The sequence below is a fragment of the Somniosus microcephalus genome, chromosome 19 (assembly GCF_052327205.1).
Source record: "Somniosus microcephalus isolate GS21.2 chromosome 19, FLI_Smic_1.0, whole genome shotgun sequence".
NCBI lineage: Eukaryota > Metazoa > Chordata > Chondrichthyes > Squaliformes > Somniosidae > Somniosus > Somniosus microcephalus.
Genome location: NC_141005.1, coordinates 34,337,025 through 34,358,786, shown reverse-complemented (window position 1 = coordinate 34,358,786; position 21,762 = coordinate 34,337,025). Strand labels below are relative to the sequence as shown.

The following is a 21,762-nucleotide window of genomic DNA, read 5'->3' as shown; positions in this document are numbered from 1 at the left end:
TTCCATTAATGCTCCAAGCCTGTTTCTGCAGTAGTAAGTTTACTTTGATTTGAATTGGCACAGAAACTGCCACAGTCCCATTTCATTATTGGATTTAGGTTCACGATCCAATGTTTCAAAGCCCACGGGCATGAATTCCATGTACTTGCATGCTTTTGTAAAGCTTGCAGACTGGGGTATTGGTTTGCTCAGTATTGACAAAAATGAACAGTGCTGCTTTTGTTTGAGCATTCACAAAAACTTTCACATTCTCCATTTGTTATTCTTCACAACAATGGGTAAATCAGGAAACCACTTGTCTGTTTTAAGAGATTTCTTTCTGTAACTAAAGAGTTTCATTCTAATGTCCCAAAATATGTTGCTCCCACATGATGTGTCTTTCATTGTTTTTCCCAAGGTTGTCATCTGTTGTATTAGCATTGCTCCCATACGTTTAGAAAAAAACTATTGGCTTTGTCGATAAAGGTATCACCTGGTTTAGTACTAAGTCATGCAGACTAGATGGTCTAATGTTTGATGTCTGGTGTTTGCTGAGCTACCTGATCTCCCGGATTCAATCTGATGCATCTAGCTTGGGAGTTATGACAGTCACATCATCTTTCCCTTGTTGGAGCAGTTGGTTGTGTGTGCCCTGGGCTGCTGGTCAGCAAGTACCTCTGCAAATCTATAATACTTGACATAATTTTCTGAAACAGAGGAGGTCCATGTGCAGTATATCACCAGGGGTGACTGTAATGTCTCGAGGCCTCTTTGCATGCGTACTACACAGCAGCTAATGTGCCGATTAATTCCTTCACAGATACCATTTAAAAAAGTTTCTAGGAAAAATCATGAGGGTAAATTTCTCCCTCCAATTTTATTGCTAAATATTGACTTTAAAAAAAAAAGCTGGTGTCTAGGTACACTTCAGAGTTAATTCTAGGCTTCATTTTAATTTGGATTGATTTTCTTTAAAGAAAAATGGAGAGACTAGAAAAGCTGGGATTGTTCTCCTTAGGGCAGAGCAGGTTAAAGGGAGATTTGATAGAGGTGCTCAAAATTATGAGGGGTTTTCATAGAGTTGATAGGGAGAAACTGTTTCCACTGGCAAGAGGGTCGGTAACCAGAGGACACCGATTTAAGATAATTGGCAAAAAAATTCAGGAGGGGCAATGAGAATATTTTTTACTTGCCGAGTTGTTATGGTGTGGAAGCAGATTCAATAGTCACTTTTAAAAAGGAATTGGATATATACTTGAAAAAGTGACATTTGCAGAGTTATGGGCAAAGAGCAGGGGAGTGGGCATAATTGGATAGAAACATAGAAGATAGGAGCAGGAGTAGGCCATTCGGCCCCTCGAGCCTGCTCCGCCATTCAATGAGATCATGGCTGATCATCCAAACTCAGTACCCTGTCTCTGCCTTCTCCCCATATCCCTTGATCCCTCTAGCCTTAAGAAATATATCGAATTCCTTCTTGAATATATTTAATGAATTGGCCTCAACTGCCTTCGGTGGTAGAGAATTCCACAGGTTCACCACTCTCTGGGTGAAGAAATTCCTCCTCATCTCTGTCCTAAATGGCTTACCCCTTATCTTTAGACTGTGACCCCTGGTTCTGGACTCCCCCGCCATCGGGAACATCCTTCCTGCATCAAGTCTGTCTAGTCCTGTTAGAATTTTATAAGTTTCAATGAGATCCCCTCTCATTCTTCTAAACTCCAGCGAGTATAAGCCCAATCGTCCCAATCTCTCCTCGTACGTCATTCCTGCCATCCCAGGTATCAGTCTGGTGAATCTTCGCTGCACTCCCTCCATGGCAAGAACATCCTTCCTCAGATAAGGCGACCAAAACTGCACACAATACTCAAGGTGTGGTCTCACCAAGGCCCTGTACATCTGCAGCAAGACATCCTTGCTCCTGTACTCGGACCCTCTCGCTACGAAGGCCAGCATACCATTTGCCTTCTTAACTGCCTGCTGCACCTGCATGCTTACCTTCAGCGACTGGTACACAAGGACACCCAGGTCTCGTTGCACTTCCCCTTCTCCCAATCTATTGCCATTCGGATAATCTGCCTTCCTGTTTTTGCCACCAAGTGGATAACCTCACATTAATCCACATTATACTGCATCTGCCCAATCACCCAACCTGTCCAAATCATACTGGAGTTTCTCGGCATCCTCCTCACAGCACACACGCCCACCCAGCTTTGTGTCATCTGCAAACTTGGAGATATTACATCTAGTTCCCTCGTCTAGATCATTAATATATATTGTGAATAGCTGGGGTCCCAGCACCGATCCCTGCGGTACCACACTAGTCACTGCCTGCCACTCGGAAAAAGACCCGTTTATTCCAACTCTTTGCTTCCTGTCTGCCAGCCAGTTCTCTATCCAAGTCAGTACCTTGCCCCCAATCCCATGTGCTTTAACTTTACACGCTAATCTCTTATGCGGGACCTTATCGAAAGCCTTCTGAAAGTCCAAATACACCACATCCACTGGTTCTCCCTTATCTATTCTACCAGTTACATCCTCAAAAAATTCCAGTAGATTAGTCGAGCACGATTTACCTTTTGTAAATCCATGTTGACTTTGTCCGATCCTGTCACTGTTTTCCAAGTGCTCTGCTATTACATCTTTTATAATGGACTCTAGCATTTTCCCCACTACCGATGTCAGGCTTACTGGTCTATAATTCCCCATTTTCTCTCTACCACCTTTTTTGAATAGAGGGGTAACATTAGCTACCCTCCAATCCATGGGAACTGTTCCAGAGTCTATAGAATTTTGGAAGATGACCAGCAATGCATCTACTATTTCTAGGGCCACTTCCTTAAGTACCCTAAGATGTAGATTATCAGGCCCTGGGGATTTATCGGCCTTCAATCCCGTCAATTTCCTTAACACCATTTCACTACAAATACTGATTTCATTCAGTTCCTTCCTCTCATTAGACCCTATGTTCCCTGACATCTCTGGGAGGTTATTTGTGTCCTCCTTTGTGAAGACAGAACCAAAGTATGTATTTAATTGGTCTGCCATTTCTATGTTCCCCATTATAAATTCCCCTGATTCTGACTGCAAGGGACCTACGCTTGACTTCACCAATCTTTTTCTCTTCACATATCGATAGAAGCTTTTACAGTCAGTTTTTATGTTCTCTGCAAGCTTACTCTCATACTCTATTTTCCCCCTCTTAATTAATCCCTTTGTCCTCCTTTGTTGAATCCTAAACTGCTCCCAATCCTCAGGTTTGCTGCTTTTTCTGGCCAATTTATATGTCCTCTCCTTGAATCTTATGCTATCCCTAATTTTCCTTGTTAGCCACGGTTGAGTCACCTTCAAAGAGCTGATCATACACAATGGGCCGACTGGTCTACTTCTGTGCTGTTCGATTCTATGAAAAGCATGCAAAAATTTACAACCTTTCCCAAAATTCTTCATATTTAAGCAAATGGGTGTATTTATAGGCAAATTACTAAATGCCAGAAAAAAATAGTGGAAAAAGAACAGGGTGATAGTAAAGCTCTTTTAGGTATAATTTTACTGTTACATAAAGAATAATGTGTTTACTCTGGACGCTTTGGTAAAAGAAATGTTTGCATTTGAAAAAGTAATGTTCCATTATCCATGAATAAAACACTTTTAGTTATTGAAGAATGGTGGTATTTCAGTCTGGAAATAAAGGAGCTCTAAGTCCAGAGACAGATGCCGGTGTTTAAACCATTAATGCATTATCTGCGGTCTCAAGGGTACGTGATCTTTTGGTGTCTTGGCTGGTTTACTTACCATCCATACACTAGTTTCTTTAAAGACACAAGTACAGTAACTTAATTTAGTTGGTTGGGACAGTAGCCAACTTTCAATATAATTGCTAATGTTCCCTTTCCTGTGTTTTAATCTTTATTTTATATGCATGTTGATTTTTGTTAAATGTTATGTTTACATTTCTTGCAGAGAAATGTTTTTTTTGAGGGAAACAATGCTACATTTCCCTCCCAGACAGGGTTCCTGTCTACATGAAAACAAATCTGTATTGAAAGTCATAGCATGATGCAGCTAAGTACTGTACTGCATGGTATTTAAGTATTTATTGGCAGTAGTCAGCTTGAGGTCTGTAAAACTGTACATCTGGCTATAATACTTGTGCAATTTCTATCTTTATACAAAAATACTTTCTGACTTATCAGATTATTGGTGTCAGATAGTATTACCTTAAAAGAGTGAGTGCCCCTCCCCCATGAAAATCAGCCACAAAAACATTTAGCATCATTTTTGTTCGTTCTGTTTTTATTTAAACAGCAAGGGATGGTCATATTAGTGACGCTCGTGGATCGGAGCAGTTACTGGGCCTGAGCAGTGTGAAAGAGCTGAATTATCAGAAGATACATACATCAGCTGTCAAAACATTTCAGCTCTGTGTGTTAATTCATCTCCTTTGCAAAAGCCTGGCTCAGTAACTCAAGCAAGCCCCCTGGGTTTACATCAACACTACTCATTATTTAAACAAATATAAATCAACGTAGTAGATAAAATAAGAAGATGTTCCAGCTAATCATAATTCTTTAAACCTTTGTTTAAGTCGTACTCATGGACTCCTTTAACCTTGTAATCAACATCTGGCTGTGCTCATATGAGGAATAAGCCTCAAATGTTTTATATTTTTCTTTTGTTTTATCATGATCAGTTTTTCACTCATTTAACCGCCCCCCATGTCATGCCACACTCTTGCCATGTGGGCAGAAAGCCAACCTTTGTCCAGGCACATGCCACTTGAACTGGTTAATAATATCGGTGCCAGAGTTGCTCAGGGTGACTTCTGCCACAAATCTTCCCTGCCTGTAGGGAAGTATATGGCCTACACTCACAGTCTCCCATTAACAGCTCAGCAGAAATTTGGATAGTGTCCGGTCCATGCTAAATTTGTAATAGTTGCCTTTTAGATTGTGAAGGGGGGTCATCTGTCCTGGATATTGAAGTGATCACTGAACTTACTGTCCCATTTGCACTAGGCACTAAGACAGGCGTCATCCCAGTTTCTGTTCAGCCTCCACAGGGCTTCATGCTCCTTTGGCATTTTATTTTAATTGCGGATTAGTGGTAACCACCAGCCACTGCTGATTTGATTAAAACATTTTAAAAACAAAAGGAGCTCGAGCTTTGTCCTGAGTGGTTTTTGTTAGGCAAGGTTATTAAGGGTTATGGAACCAAGGCTGGTAGATGGAGTTAAGATACAGATCCGCCATGGTCTGATTGAATGATGTGACAGGCTTGAGGGGCTGAATGGCCTACTCCTGTTCCTATGTAATGGAGCAGGACTTGATAGTTGCTTTCTCTGTAATCAGGAGCAAGAATTTCTGGATGTAGAATGTTACAGCACAGAGGACACCATTCAGCCCATTGTGCTTAGGCTTTAAAAGAACTACCCACTTATTCCCGTTAGTCTTCCTTTTTCTCCCATACCCTTTTATATTGCTTCTTTTTCAAATATTGATCTACTTCTCTTAAAAGCTATTATGTATTCTCTTCCACCACTGTTTCTGATGGGACAGTCCAGGTCCTAACAATCCTCTGCAAAAAACATTTTCCTGGCCTCTCCCTTAGTTCTTTTGATGATGATTCTTTTTGCCCTCTAGTTTCTGACTCACCAACCAGTGGAAGTCGATTTCCCCCATTTACTTTATCAAAATCCTTCATCATTTTGAACAGCTCTTTCAGATCTCCTCTTAACCTTCTCTATTCTAATGAAAAGAGCCCCAATTTCTCCAGTCTGTCAACACCTCTGGTATGATAGTTCCTTTTAGAAATCTGTACTTGCTGTCTTTAGTTAACCCATGTCTTTCTAAGTGAGTATTAATTTTACCCAGTATTATGGCTTCTAGAAGCTTAAGCGTTACAGATGTTAGCCTGACTGGATTTATCCCTTAATCCTTTGTTCATCTGCGGTGTTAAATCAGCAACCCTCAAGTCCTCTGGCACAACTTCCATATCCAAGCATGTTTGAAAGATTGTGGTCAGAGCTTCTTCTATTTCCTTGAACGTTCTAGGATGTGTGCCATCAGGACCCGGCTCCTTCTCCACTTAGAATTCTACCAGTTTTTTTCTGTACTAATTCCTTATCTATAGTTATCCTTTCTAATAGCTCGACCTCCTCCTCTAGTACCCTTTCATTTCCACTGCCACACTCTTTGGTGAAAACAAAAAGCAAGTATTCATTTGGAATCGATGCCATTACTTCATTCTCCTTAAGAAAATTTCCTTTTTCATCTCTAATCAGTATTACCCTTTCTTTAAGCATTAGAAAAAGGAAGTGGGTACTCTCTGCTCTGCACCTAACCAGCTCCACCTGGCTCTGTGCAGATTTAGTTGTGGAATCTTAAGATTCCCTATTCTACCGCTGGCACATTCTATTCCTATCAAAATAATACTGCTCCTTTAACCCATTTCAATTCATAACTTGCAGCTAATCTTTCCTTGGTGACAAAATCTGTCAATGAGCTTATTGTGCCCAATCTTGTTTCGTCCAAGCCTGTAAAATGGAACTTCAAAGCAATGGCTTCCTTAGACTGTAGTGTGTGGCTCCATTCCCATTGTGTTTCATGAAAGGGTTGGTTTGTACGCTCATGATTGTCTACATTTCTAAGTTACCAATTTAAAACCAAAATAAAGGCTTTAGTTTACTTTTACAATGAAATTGTTAATGCATTACAATCTGTAACTGAGCCCATAAACCTTTTATTTGTGTTATGCAAGCCTATTGAATAAACGTCATTGGACATTTTGCTTCCTTAGCTCACTCTTCACTCCATGATGAAATGATGATGGAGGCCAGTTTTGTTTAAGACTCAAAGAATCCTAAATACTTTATTTCTCAATTCAAACCCCTTTCACCCCCCTTTTTTCAAAAGGCACAGACTCCTGCTCCTCCCACATGTGCTGGTAGTCCTCCAGTGCTAAACTTCGGTACAAGATGGAGAGATTGAATATTAACTGCAGATTAGGCCCGGCCACCACAAGTTGGCGAGGAAAGGAAAGGAAGAATCAAAAGCCAAGAGTAAAGATTCCGAGCTAATGAAATGGAAAGACAGTGGGAAAAGAAACTTTAAAATTCAAATGGTCTGAAACCACCCAGGTAAATGAGGAAAGGGGATAGTAGTAGAGAGATTTGGAGTGGACAGTGAGACTTTAAGGGCAAAGCAGAATTAGCAGAGCAATGCAATTGGAAGTACGTGGAGTGTGAGAGGGATTCGGCCAGGGAGACGTACCACATTAGGAGCAGCAGAAGGCTCTCTGTGTGTGCGTGAGTCATAATAAACCTGCAAATTCTTTGTTCGATTGTGTGGCGAATACTAAAACTAAAGCCATTAATCCATTATATCAGTTTACATACATGATGCTTTTAAGTATTGCTGTGTATGGGAAAATAGGTGTTTGAATTCCCCATGTGGTGGGCATGATTGAATGACCATAACAAATTGCATATGTAATGGTAGTTACAGAGACATGGTGAGACCTACCAGAATATTAACGTTCTGTGGTAATTGCTAGTCATTCACTTTTTAAGCAATGAAGATTATAAAACCGATTATCAGAATTGTGCAGGCATCAATCCATTTGTTTGCTTTAAAAACAAAAATTAAACTCTAATCCAGTGGAATTCTGGTGGATTTGGTGCACTCTCTAATGAGACATACCCTGTAAAACAACAGTAATCTGATACTGAAACTGTTCTTTTGTATCTGCTTTTCAGGATCAGAGAGTTCTGTTAATACCAGCCTCTTAACTCTCCTTATATGCTGAAAAGAAATAAAACTGCTAAAGCAAATGGCTGTTACTCAAATCTTCCAGTGTGCATTTATAGTCCCATTATTATAGAATCAAGAACTCACTGAGGATCAATAGTTCAGTATTGGCTCTTCACTGAGTAAATGCTCTTTCATTTCTCACAAGCCTTTTTGTAAATAAATAAATAAATAAAAACACAAATGCTATGGGGTACTTTGTGCAATGAGGGCAATTGAATAATTCAAGAACAATTTTCTGTCTTGGTTTGGCATACTCCAAATAAAATTGAACATTTGTGATACTTAGTGACACAGTGTGGCAAACTTATTGAAATCTTCAAAAATAAAATGTAGTATGGGAGCACCATGACAATCTGTGCTACAAATTAAGCCAGCCGACATACTTGGCTTGTATGTCTGCTTAGCCTTCCCAGATACGGAACAGCAAAGTTGATGGACGTGAAACTGGCTGTTTAATGAGAGTTACACGAGAGAACAACTTGGGAGGGATCAATTTACTTCAGCCAAGTGTCTGCGAGGCTTTGAGGTACCAAATGGAGCTTTCTACAAATTAGATCATTATTAGAATGTTAACAGATGGAAAGATTTAATTATCTCTGTAAATTCCTTGTTTAGGGAATTTTTATTTTTCTCACTAGGTGCAGAAAGCACCGGTGGCCCCTTGTTTTTGATCACTGAAGTGTGAATGGAGCCTTGTGCATTCTCTGGATCTTATCGGAAGCATATTGTCAGGGAAAATGGGGACAAAGGTCAGCTTGGAGCCTCCTATATCTAGCTTCTGTAGTCTACAGAAGAAACTTGAGCCAATAGAGTTGGATACGGTTGTCAAGAAAGTATATAAAGCATTTCTGAATTTAGGTTTTATGCTTGATGACATTTGCAGATGAAAAAATATCTAAATCTAGCATGTTCTGTATCTTGGTTAGCTGAATTTCATTAGTACATATGAAAGGTGACGTTCCTTTTTAATAAATGTCTTTGACATCACCATCAACAGCAATATTCTTCAAGCTAGTTGAGGATTAAAGCATGATAAACAGGATGCTGATATTTATACTACATGTTAGTTCACTAGTAGTGACCTATAGTTTGGCGAGAACACCTCAATAGACATAGCACGGACGTAATGCAGAATGGAACTCCTTCTACTCTGCTGTAATAAAGATTAATTCCAAGTTCATGTCGAGTACCCTCTACCCACGTAAACCATCCTTGCATCTTCTCTGAGTAAGATGGCTGATTTCTGCATCTTTGTTGCGTCGTGAACCTGTATGCACTGGAAACTGGGCTGTTACTGCCTAAACCAATTCACTGGGATCCCTAGAGCAGGGAAAGGCCGCTTTCATTATCTGAGGCTGGACTGCAAGCAATGCAGTCTCTTGGCTAACCAAATGTGCATATCTGAACCTCATCTGCTCAACCAAAAGTTAATATATTTCTCTGCGTCTCTCCCTGTGTTTTTTGAAATTAGTTAAGGTGTAAAATCGTAGCGGAAAAATGCTCTGCAATAATTTTCCCTTTACTTTTATTGCAAAGAAGCCTAACAAAAGAAGCTCCTACCCACCCCTCGCTCTGGTATATATTTAAAAAGTGGCAATTTTCTGGGAGATTATTAGTGCAGTCAGCTGATTAGCAACATTCAGTTCATACTTTCAGCTTCTGCGGCTTTAAGTTTGGTAGTGTTTGCTTGTGAACCTGGAGGTCATTTCCTTCCGGTTGGTCAGAGGATGTAATAGCTTATAATAATTTTGAAGATTGTGTGCTATTTTGGTAGATTTATTAAAATAGCGTAACTTCTGCTCTGTAGTCCACGAGAGATATGTGTCTGTAGTTAATCATTTGTTTTCATCTTGTACAGTATTCTGATTTTTTATGATACTGTGTTGGGGGCGGGGTAGGTACACATTGCTCAGCAAACGTCATTGAGTATAGCAATTTCCTCACCTATTTCAGCTATATTCTAGTCAAAACTTCTGATGCAGACTATTTGTTTGGTGCAACTACAGGGCCCAGTTGTAATTTTGTAGAATGGAACTTTCCCTCACTCCATGTAAAGTAACATTTTATTAAGTTGAAATAGTGGCACTTTGATGATTGACCCAAAGGTAACTTCTTTCCAGCATCAAAAATCTGAAGGCACAGTTTTTATCAGTTGTTTACGACAGGTGCTGCCTTTTAGAAGCCTGAGTTCTGAAAAAAAACCTCTTTTAAAAGACGCACCTATTCACATTATGGGCAGATTTTCATTGGGCCATGGAGGTGGGATTGGAGGCGTGTGGGGGTTAAAATCCTGAAATCGGGGGGCACGAACCCATCCCACCCCCAACCCGCCTCCATGCCAGTTTCAAAGGAGGCGTGTACCCGGCCCGCACTGGGACCCGCCTCCCCGAGGCGGGAAGGGGATTAGTGCCAATTAACTGCCTGTTAACAGGTAGTTAACAGGCAGTTTTTAGCCTAATCCCTATTTTTAATGTTGAAGTGTGGGATTCCCGACGGCTCCAAACCACACCAAGTTAGAGGAGGCGGACCGTCGGGATGAAGGGCTTGGAGGGGTCGAGATGTCCGGTGTTCAGGTGAGTGATGGGTGCATGAGTGCAGAGGTAAGTGTGTTTGGTGTGTTTAAAGTGTTTAAATAATTTTACATACCTTTACAGCCTTCCTTCCTTCAGGTCGCGGGAGTCCCTCATCTCACTGGCACAGAAAGCAGAATGGCTGCGAGCTGTCAAAAATTGCAGCATTCAGCTTTCTGTTCCGGGGAGATCTCTAAATCATCCTGAGAGGAAGGAATTAACTTAGAATACAGATTGTCAATGTTTGACAGCTTCAAACAGCTGTGAAACGCTGATATTTCATCTGTCAAAAGGTCTTGACAGATGAAATATCAATCTGTGACGTCACCTGTTGCCGGGTGGCCCTTAATTGGCCTGCTGAGCCCGCTGGGTGGGCTCAGCAAGGTCAATCAAGTCAAAATCGCGTGGGTTGGCTAGAACTCGATGGAGGCGGGACTACAACCCCGAAGTTGTAGTCCCGCCTCCTACGCGACTCCTCAATGAAAATCCAGCCCTATGAGTTTAGAGTTTTGTCAGAAATGTCAGATCCCTCCGAGATCTCTGCTCTCCTCCAATGCTAGCCTCTTGCATATCCTGATTTTAATCGCTCCACCATTGGTGGCCATGCCTTCAGCTAAGCTGTGGAATTCCTTCCCTAAACCTCTCCGCCTCTCTAGCTCTCTCGCCTCCTTTACGACGCTCCTTAAAACCTACCTCTTTGACCAAACTTTTGGTTACCTATCCTAACATCATCTTATGTGGCTTGGTGTCAAGTTTTGTTTGATAATGCTTCTGTGAAGAACCTTGGGATGTTTTACTACGTTAAAGGCGCTATATAAATGCAAGTTGTTGTTGGTAAACCATAGTTATTATAGAACCTAGACTAAGCAAAGGAATTAGTGTCTTTTTAATGGCAAAACACCCTTTTGATCTTCAAGACACTTTTTGACTATTAGTGAACTGTTTTCTATACAACCTCCTCTTGACTGTTCCTACTTTCCACTTTCACAGTAATAGGACCAGGCTCCACTGAAGAAACAACCTCGCAGAGTAAATCCATTTTGCTATTATAAAACCCCACCACAGTGGTATTGTGACAATTGGATGACTGACAGAATCCATATTCTTCCTATGTGCCAAAAATTCTCGGTTCAGTACTTTCAATGAATAGTGGAGTGAAAGAATGCAAGAGTAACCACATCCATTTTCATGCCAAAACGTCATGAAAATGGTTCCAATTGATGGGAGTGAGAGGCAACCACCTTATGACAAGTTATATTTCGTTCCATGCTGTACTTGTCAGCTGAATACTTGATGACGAGGTCATTGTAGAGCTATAGCCTGGAGTATTTATTCCTTTAAAGATATAACTTTATTTTTGTTACACATAATCTGCTTTGTCTTCAGAGAGTTAAAGGGAGTTAGGACTGTGTAGGTGTGGAATTGCTCACTGGTATTTCTCTACTAGTTGATCTCCCGTGATGTTTCTAGCAAAGAAAAACACTGCCTCTCTTACTGTCTCTGCTATTGTCTGTACTTGTCGCCCACCCTGTTTCTTTTTTTGTCTTTTTTTTTCATTTGCTCTTATTTTTTGATATTGTCACTGTATCTCTGAATTTTTCTCATTCTTTCCTCACTTGTTTTCCCCTCTTCCTCATAGGAAGAAAAAAATGGGCAAATACTTGTGTGTCAAAATAGCTAATGAAGTTGATAGAGATCATGGGGTCCTGGTAGACTTGACATTCAACACATCCAACCACTGCAGAGCAGTAACAACAAAGCAAATAGAATGTTGATCTACATAGCCAAAACAGGAGAGCATAAGTCAGAGTAAGCCATGCTCATGCCCAAGATGTATACTGCTCTGGTCAGAATAAATTGATCACCCAGGCACAAAGAAGATATTCCAGTACTTCAGAGAAGAGCCACAAAGCTAAACCTTAGGCCGCGATTTCACGGACCGGGGCGGCCGGTGTCAGTATTATGGTCCCAGCCCGCTGCCTACCGCAGCCCGCACTCTCCATGATTTTACATTAATAGGGCTTGTTAAGTCCACCCTGCAATGTTCCTGGCCAATTAATAGGAAGCGGGTCTGATGACGTCATTTGATGCGTCATCACCCAGTTTCCTGAAAGGGACCATGTCCAAATTTACTTTGACAGTTGTGCTGTCAGTGTTCTACAGCATTGAGCTGCTGCAAACACTGACAATCACTGCACAAAGGTGCACGACTGCACCCAGGCTCTCCCATGATTCCCTTCATATGCTTATGGAGGGAGTCACAGCATGCAGGGAGGTTCTCTTCCCTTCCCATGGGCAGAAGACACCTCCCCAGGAGACCCAATGCAGCCTGGTTGCACATTGCACAGGAGGGCACAAGCAGGGATGTCATCAGGGGGACCAGGCTGCAGTGGCGCAAGCCTTTCAATGATCTGAGCAGATCACGAAATGTTAGTAGAAAGCCACACTCAACCTCATCCTGCTGTGTCACTCATCACATCCCCATCACTCTGCCTTCCCTACCCTACTCCTGCACATCCTTACTCACGCCAACTTACCTTGCACCTCCTCCCATCCCTCTCTATCTACATTGTCACATCCCCATCTCACAAGCCACCCCTCACAATCACCCTCAACCTACTTCAATCATACGAACTAACAACACACAAGGGTAGGCACTTGGGTGGTTTAGCCAATGTTCACGTGAAGTTTCTGTTAATGTGTTGTCAAACATTGAAATCTATATTTTCAACACTTTACCTTATTGGACAGATCTGTGCTCACCTTTGGAAGTGTCTTAGTGAGTTCCAGTGAATGTCGAGACATAACTTCCCCCCCACCCCCCAATGGTGGTGAGTGTGAAAGGAATGGCTTGGACATTGTAGGGATGCTTCATGGTGCTGGTGTGGGGTGGTGTCAACCTGGCGCATCATGTGGCAGCCAGGGTGTACAGCATCAAGTGAAGTAAATCTGACCATGGTGATGCCATCGCTGGCCTCTTGGGCAGCAATGTTGTCGGGTGCTGGTGCCCTGTATCCTGTGCAGCATCAGATGATTGTGGAGAAGGTTGGTATTGTTGTTGGTGATGTTGGTGTGCCTGGTGATGTTGGGGCTGATCATGGAGGGATTTAGAGGACCAAGGTGAGAGTTTTTCAAGGGCACTGATGCTGCTGGAATAGATGGCAGCTGAAGTTGAGATGACAGAAGCGATGTGTCAATGGTGAGAGAGCTTGCTCCAAGGAGGTGACAGTGGATAGAGAGTTTACTCCAAACACTTCCAAGCTGCATACAGCTCAAAGGTGACTTCCAAGTCCTGAAAGCTCAAGTTTCTGACATTGGAAATTGACCAGCTGTGAAATGGTAGCTTTGAGACCACTTTTGCAGCTGTCGCTGATTCACAGCAATGGGTAGACATAGAAAACCCAACCTACTTACCTGATGAGATCTCAGAACAACGTGAACCTCACTTAAAAAAGTGGTAAAATAGAAATAGGCTGTCAAAATAGTAGTAAACAAGCATTTAACTATCTTAAAGGCCTCCCCCACCGCTTGGCATTGGGTCTGTTCGGAAATTGCAGACCCAACACTTTGGAAACTTACATGGAGGCGGGTTCGGAGCGGGCTCCCAACCCGCTGTCAATTATTTCGATTTTGACAGCGGACCCACCTCCAAACCCGTCCTCTGAGCGCAGACAAAATCGTGGCCTTCGTGTCAGCAGATTGAGATATGAGGAAATGCTGGAGAAATTGGGCTTTTCAGGCTCGGAAGGAGGCAATTGACGAATGACCTTATGGATCAATATGAGGATAAATGATATCGTAGAGATGGAGCTAAAAAAAAATACTTTAGACTACATTGTGAGTCAGGCAAGAAGATAACAATTCAACTTAGTTGAAGGCAAATTTAGGCCTGATGTCAGAAGCTCTTCACACCGAGTGTGATCAACGCATGGAATGGACTTCCAGATAGAACAGTGGAGGCAAAAGGCCAAGGATTATTTGAGAAAAAGCCACAATAGGGAGACTATAGGTTCTTTCTGGATGGGTGAATGAAAATAAGCCAAATGGCCTTCCTCATCCATACTTATCTTGTGATCTTTCTGTAAGTCTTACTTCCCTCTTCCATTCTCATTTGTATACCTCTTACACATTTTCTCTCCTTTCTGTATGTCTCCCAGTCTGAATGTCTCATAAGTTCTTCTCTTCTTAGGCAGTCCCTCGGAACCGAGGATGACTTGCTTCCACATTAAAAATGAGTTCTCAGGTGACTGATGAGTCCAATGCGGGACCTACAGTCTCTGTCACAGGTGGGGCAGACGGTGGTTGAAGGGGCGGGTGGGTGGGTTGCTTGGGTTGACGTGCGCTGCTTGCGCTTGGCTTCCGCTTGCTCCTGGCGAAGAGACTCGAGGTGTTCAGCACCTTCCCGGATGCTTCTCCTCCACTTTGTGCGGTCTTGGGCCAGGGATTCCCAGGTGTCAGTGGGGATGTTGCACTTTTTCAAGGAGGCTTTGAGGGTGTCCTTGAAGCATTTCCTGTGCCCACCTAGGGCTGTCTTGCCGTGTCAGAGCTCCGAGTAGAGCGCTTGTTTTGGGAGTCTCGTATCGGGTTTGCGGACGATGTGACCCGTCCATCGGAGCTGATCAAGCGTGGTCAAAGCTTCGATGCCGGGGATAAGTTAGATAATGAATTGTTCTATATTTAATGTCCACCTTAATTAGATGTTGAATTATTCCATGCAAATGTACCAGATGAGGCCCGACCTGGAGCAGGTAAGGGAAGTTATGACTAATGCATCTGCAATTTCCTCACCTATTTCTTTTAATACCTGGGGTGAAAATCATCAGGTCCTGGAGATTTGTCCATCTTAAGTCTCATTATTTTCTCCATTACCATTTTTAATACTTGTATTATGTCCAATAAATTCCTCCCCTTAACTTATTTTTAGTATCCCTTGTACCACTGGTATTTTCTCCTCTTCCTCTACTGTGAAGATGGATGCAAAGTATTCATTTAACAAGTCTGCCATTTCATTATTTTCAATTACAGTATCACCTGTGTCTGTCTTTAATAGGCCTACATTCTCCTTTATCACTCTTTGTCTCAATGTATTTATAAAAACGTCAACTGTTTGCTTTGAAAAGTTTTTCAATTTTTCCTATTTGCAACATTTAATACTTTCTTTGTATCCCTTTGTTGCTTTTTATAGCTCTCCGAGTATTCTGGAGTTCGACTTATCCTTGCATTTGTGTAAGCAGTTTCTTTTAGCTTGATACGGTAACTTGCCTCATTTGTTGACCATGCTTAACTACACAAGTGGAACCTTTGCTTTTTGGGAATATGTACTGGTTTGGTATTGTACCAAATCCTTCTTTGAACAGTTTGTAGGTTTACTATGGTCAATTTATGTCTCATCCCTTTTGAAGTCAGCCTTATTTAAGTTTAAAACCTTGGTTTCTGACTCTCCCTTCTCCCTCTCAAACTTAACATCAAATTCGATCAAATTATGGACACTGTTCACAAGATGTTTCCTTACTGTCAGATTGTTAACTCTTTCTGGCTCATTACTCATCACTAATGACGGCAGATTTTGGAAAATTGTCAGCTTGCAAATCAAAGGGGACAGGATCCACTTGCAGGAACCACTGTTGAGTGAGAAAATGGTTTAATAAAAATCTGAAGTTGTAGAAATATCCTATTTTCAAAGTTAAGCTTGTCTCCAAAGACTTATTTATATTTTAATGTCCAGAATTAATCCCAACAGTAGCCATGCTTTTTGTTGTTTTTAAAAAAACGTTGGAGCTGGAATTGGCCAGAGATGGACATTTCCAAATCTTTTTGCACCAGACACATCTCTGGCTGAATTTCATCCCAAAAAAATAAATCCAAGGAGCCCCATAACAGTTGGCCAAAGCTGACGAAGGATAATTTTGCAAGGGTATTCTTAAGAATTTGATTTCCCGCTGTCAGTGATAATTAGAATGTTAGATATCTAGCAAATTTGGATGTAATGGCAAACCAGAGCTGATGCCAGGGCACTGAGAATATTTGGCAGCAGTACCACCGGCTATACTTTCATTAGTTGAAGCCCTGATTTTTTTTTCCAGCTGGTTAGTCTCTATAGACCAGTGTTTATTTATCCCAGCTTTTTTTCTTGAAATGTAATATTCCATTTTTGATTAGATTTTTAGATTTGTATTTTCACTTTTTATAATTCAGTATGTGCTGTAAATATAATTCCAAATGTTAAATCCATACTTGTGATTGCAATGATTATCCGATGAACAATTTAAAAGCAAAAGGAAACAATGATTTTTTTTGTGATGGTTCTCCAATAAGCAAGATTACACTGGGTATTAAAAAATGCAAAAGAATTCGCAGCAGCGTCACCCCATTTACATCCTCTGATGTATGACCTTGTTCATCTGTAGATATAAGCGGCACAGAAGAATAGAATAAAGCACAGAACTGATTTAGCATTTCCTGAATTATGTATTCTATGTTTTGTTGGATGTAATGCAAAAATGTTACAATGGAACTGTTTGTTCCAGGCTGAAAACAACAATGTCAAGACTTGATTAGGCTCCAGTAAAACCATGTTGCTGTTATTATATAGTTAGCTTGATATCAAGCTCCTAAAGGATGAATTATTGTTCATTGTTGTTCTGTAAAAACTACAAGGCATGTATTCATACACAAAAGGGACAGCTGAAAGGCAAATCCTTTTCTGGAAATTCTGCCTTTGCAGACTTGAACTAAAAGATTGACACTGATCTCCACAGGCTACATCTAAGGGGTTCTGCCAAAATGTAGGAGATAATGTACAAAGGTCGTTGTATCAATACTGTTGGACAGGGACAGCCCAAATAACAGACATGCTAGACATTCTTTACGCTACCCCCTCTAATCACTGGATATACTGTTTTGAGACCTCCTGATTTAAATTTTAGAACCAGGAGTTTCCACACTAATAGAAAACCATTTGTACTCGAGTTATATAAAATTATTCATGCGGGAAATGTCCTGGATGGTCCAGTGGGTTAAAGCACTGGATCTTGTTTATTGGAAGATCCCTGTTTTGATCCCTGGAGTGTGCTGAGTTAGCTGATTTCAGCTGGGTTACTGGAATAGGTCTTAATTCTCTGGAGTAGGGGCAGTAAATGTCAGCCAGTGATCCTGGTCCTGATCATTATCCGATGATCCCTGCTGGAAAATGTCCATGTATGTATGTTGAATGAGGACAGGACTGGGTTCCTCTGTAATGTGCTTTCCCTGTGGTCAAATAACCTATAAGTATTAATAGTCTGGGGTCACACGTGAAGAATAGCTGCTTGGGTGAGCTATTCGAGGGCTGTTAGTGCTTATAGAGTCACATTGTGGAGAACATGTGCATTATTGACTGCATAGTCAATTTTTTTATTGTGAAGTGGCTTTGAATTCTTCATTTTTCATAGTTCTTGTAATCACGGTTTGTCACCTTTTAGGATTTTTTGACCATTTTTCTACAGAGAGAATTTGGAAAAACAGTTACGTTTAAATGGTGTGTTTTAAAGCATCGTATATTCACAAGTTTAGAAAAAGACATTGCGATGATAGCAGGTTAAAATGTTAACGAGTCAAGCTTTGATGTTGTTTCCCCATAAGAGTGTAAATAATAACCATTTCATTATCCTATCTTGACAATCAATAAACACCTCACGCCCATTGTGTTGGGAAGTCTCTGATCATCTTTGGCTGTGAACAGAGGTAGATATAAGACCGAGACACAGGCAGTCAGATTTTAAAAAATGGAATATTACAAGTCAGTCAGGGTCAGAAAAGGTTCGAGTGCAGGAGAGTAGTTAGAAGTTACTTTGTTTGCGTTGAGCAAGATAATGTACTCGTGGAAAAGCATCACATGATCATTATTTTGTATTACAATTTTACATTAAGTTATACTGATTGAACTAAGTGAACCTATTCATAACTGTTGTACTGTATGTTCACTTGCTGCAAAATAAAGCAACTTAATGATTTGTAATGGCTTGTCTTACCAAATATTTTCTCGGTCTCGGCAGACCGAGAAAGATTGAAGACACGCATGTGTGAAAGACATGGATATCCAGTTCAGATCACATGGGAATTCTGTTGTTATGCCCCTGGGTAACACTTTTTTGTATAGTTAGACATTGGGAAGTACAGGCACATCCATCAATATAAGACATTTAGATCATTTACGGGAGTGGCTTGGCACTGCTCTACCAGAGAGAATATTTACACCAAGACCGTACATCTGTGACACTGTTCAAGGCAAGGCAATTTTCTCTTCTCATTTTCTCCTGTTACCCTTCCTCCCATGAAAATGGAGAAGTGATTCCATGGGGACCAGCAACCCTCTGATACCTCATTCGAATGACCAAAGCTCAAATATGAACATGGACAATGGTGGGATCAGATGAGCCCAATCCAATCCTTACTAATTATCCACATATGTGCATTTTGCAGGGGGCACTGGATGCTGATCAGCAATGAGAGCTATAGCTCTGTTTCTTCCCTCTCCCTCAATCCATGCATTGTACAAATAAAGGTGATGCCAGTTTTGATACTGTTGTTACTTTTAGCATAGGTGAAGCTTCTGTGTAGGACCTCTCCATTGTTCCTTATCTATTGAATTCTGACGCGTGCTTTACATTTGAAATGTTCACCCATCTTTTCTCTGACAGATGTGCTGTGTATTTCCATTATATCAGATTTCTCAGCAATTGTAGGTTTTACTTTTTAGTTTTACTGAGGTTTTCCTGTTCTGTTGCCCTCTTCCCTGCTATGCTTGAAATTCTCCTTGTTTTTTTCCCTCTTCCTCGGGGCCTGAAACTGGAAAGCAAAATAAATTTCTGCCATAAGCTCTATTGCCATATGCCATTCCATTTATAAGATTTTAAAGAAAATATTTGTGGTAGGCCTGGGAAGGGGGATGTTAAACTCGGTGTTGAGTACGAGTGGACTTGACCACAATTTTGATACGTTGCTGTGTTAAGAGTAGGTTGCAGGTAAATCTTTCCTGGGTTAATGCAGGTGTGTGTGTGTGTGTGTGCATCCAGGGGAGGGGAGGGGGTCAAAAAGTTGAAAGCTAGAGATTTAAACTCTTCGCTGTACTTCTGTGATCAGCAATCCTCCCCGCCCCAATTTGTTAATTCTACACACAGCTGCAGTCCTCCAGTACCTTGCCCAAGTGGTTGATCTTCAGTCATGCCTAGAAAGTGAGTGAGCGCCAAGTACTTTGATCATGAGGGTATCCTAGCTGAGCCTCAACCTGCGTTGCCCAATTTCCACATGTGCTGTACCCCAAGAGTGGGAATCTTGGGCAATTTCTATTTTTCCTTTGCTGGCTGAGAGATGGAGAGGCCAATTTTAGCCCCTGACTCCCAACCAAACTGATAGAAATAAACTCAACGCAAACGGGGAGTTGAACCTGGAACTTTCTCGACTAATGCTGTTGGTACCGCGCTGCATGGTGCAAGTATCTGCCAAGACATCCAGAGTAACCCAAAAGATAGAGGCATAGCTACAATTTTTGGAACATGGACTATAAAATGTCTTGATAATAGCATTAAAATACAGAAACTGATTATATTGAGGAGTCACAAGATATGATTTACTTGATTAAGCTGGCCTGATAATTAAATTAGATGAAATGGAATCTGTGTTTTGCAAGGACACAGATTTTCTGGGTCACCTATTTAAAGGTTCACGGAGCATTCACTAAATTGTCAATCAAATATAAAACTTAGAGGAAGTTTGAATAATCATTAAAAGTGATTTCTATGTATACGCTCCCAAGAGTTTCCCCACAAGTCCAACAGGAATTTTATCTGAAGTAGACATTGCTTAAAAATATTGGCTTTTATGGGTTATATCGTTCAAGTAACACAACAAAATACAAAATGTCAGTTTATTCCATGCGGTTGTCTTCATTTCTCTAAATTTACATCAGAATATTTAACCAGTTCTACCTGTCTGCTTTAGCTAAGCCTTGGGTGGCATTTAAGCAGAAGCTGACCTTGTGATCCATTTTATTAAAGGCGTTCTTTCATCAATTAAACCCATCCTCCAGGCATGTAATGTAAACTCGGTGTTATCCAAGAAAATAAGCCCATTTGAACTAGTAGTGATATGTGATAAAACATTTCTTTTCATTAGAAATGGCGTCGTTTCTAACCATCGCATCAGCTAGACGCATTAGCGAGCTTCAGGCGTTTCAACAAGGATTTTCTAGTTAAACGGATAAAGATCGGATGTCATCTGTCCCAGCCCTAAGTTTTTCTCCAAAGTTATCTTCATCCACAATTGTATCGAATTTCTGTGCACATCTTCACTGAGTGTAAAGTTAATTGGATGCAGGACTGTTCATTTCCACAAAGGCCATGTATAATTATCATAGTGGTGGGGTCTATTATAATGAAGGCAAAACTGATGGTTTCGTTTTGTAGGGCATTATATATGATTTTCTCAACAACTGTTTTACAATCATTAAGACCTTGACTGTAAATTACATTGCAAAGGCAGTATTCGAAATGGTTGTAGCTGTGGTGTACTGACATAGTGGATTGGAGCACTGATGCGCATCACCGTTATAGAGGAATGCAGGCCCATGCCACCAAGTTCTTGATCTCAGCCGCTTAGCTGTAAAAGCTAAGAGTTGCTGTAAAAGGTCTGGATGGAACTGGGAAAACTATATTTTTATTAGATTTTATCTGAATAGATTAATAACTTGCAATTTGTAATTAAATTGGTGTCATCCTTGACTCAGCAGTAGCAGTTTCACCTCTGAGTCAGAAAGTCATGGGTTCAAGTCCCATTCTGGAGTACAGGAAACTTTCGATTAACCGGCCCCTAAATAACCGGAACGCTCTATCCACTGACAAAATTCAGGAGTCGGTTCAGGTAACTTTTATTACTTTTAGTTACTTTTTTTACTCATTTGTTGCTGTGCAAGGGTGTAGCTGAAGCTGTTGCTAAGCTACAGAGACGCTTGCAACTTGTGCCGATTGTTTTGAAGCTAAGCAACAGGGTTTGTTGCTTTATACGGAGCTCTGAGCTCCGTATCTTTTACTATAGCGTTCGGTTATCCGGAATTGTTGATGAACCGGCAACACGTCGGTCCCGTCCGTGCCGGATACCAGAAAGTTTCCTGTATATAATAATGGCCCGTATTTTCCCGCGGGTGGAGGCGTGCGATCTGGAAAAATCTACGCCCTTACCTGAGTGCTCCCGGGACGCACACGCTTCCGCTCCTGGGCCTCTCCAAACTGCCGGTGTGCAGGGCCCATGTATCCCAGAGGCGCAGGTAGTTCGCAGTGTTGTAGCTAATTTGAGGCTACGTGGACCAGGTGATATTCTAGGTCGACACGATCCCAACAGAAGCCTTTGGAGTCAAATAAAACTCTGAC

The 21,762-nt window shown here is 41.2% G+C and overlaps 1 protein-coding gene across 13 annotated transcripts in view; it reads left to right on the top strand.

Moving 5' to 3' along the window:
• Positions 1-21,762, top strand: part of emid1 (EMI domain containing 1) — a 418,946-nt gene that overhangs the window by 30,557 nt on the left and 366,627 nt on the right. The window lies entirely within an intron of this gene.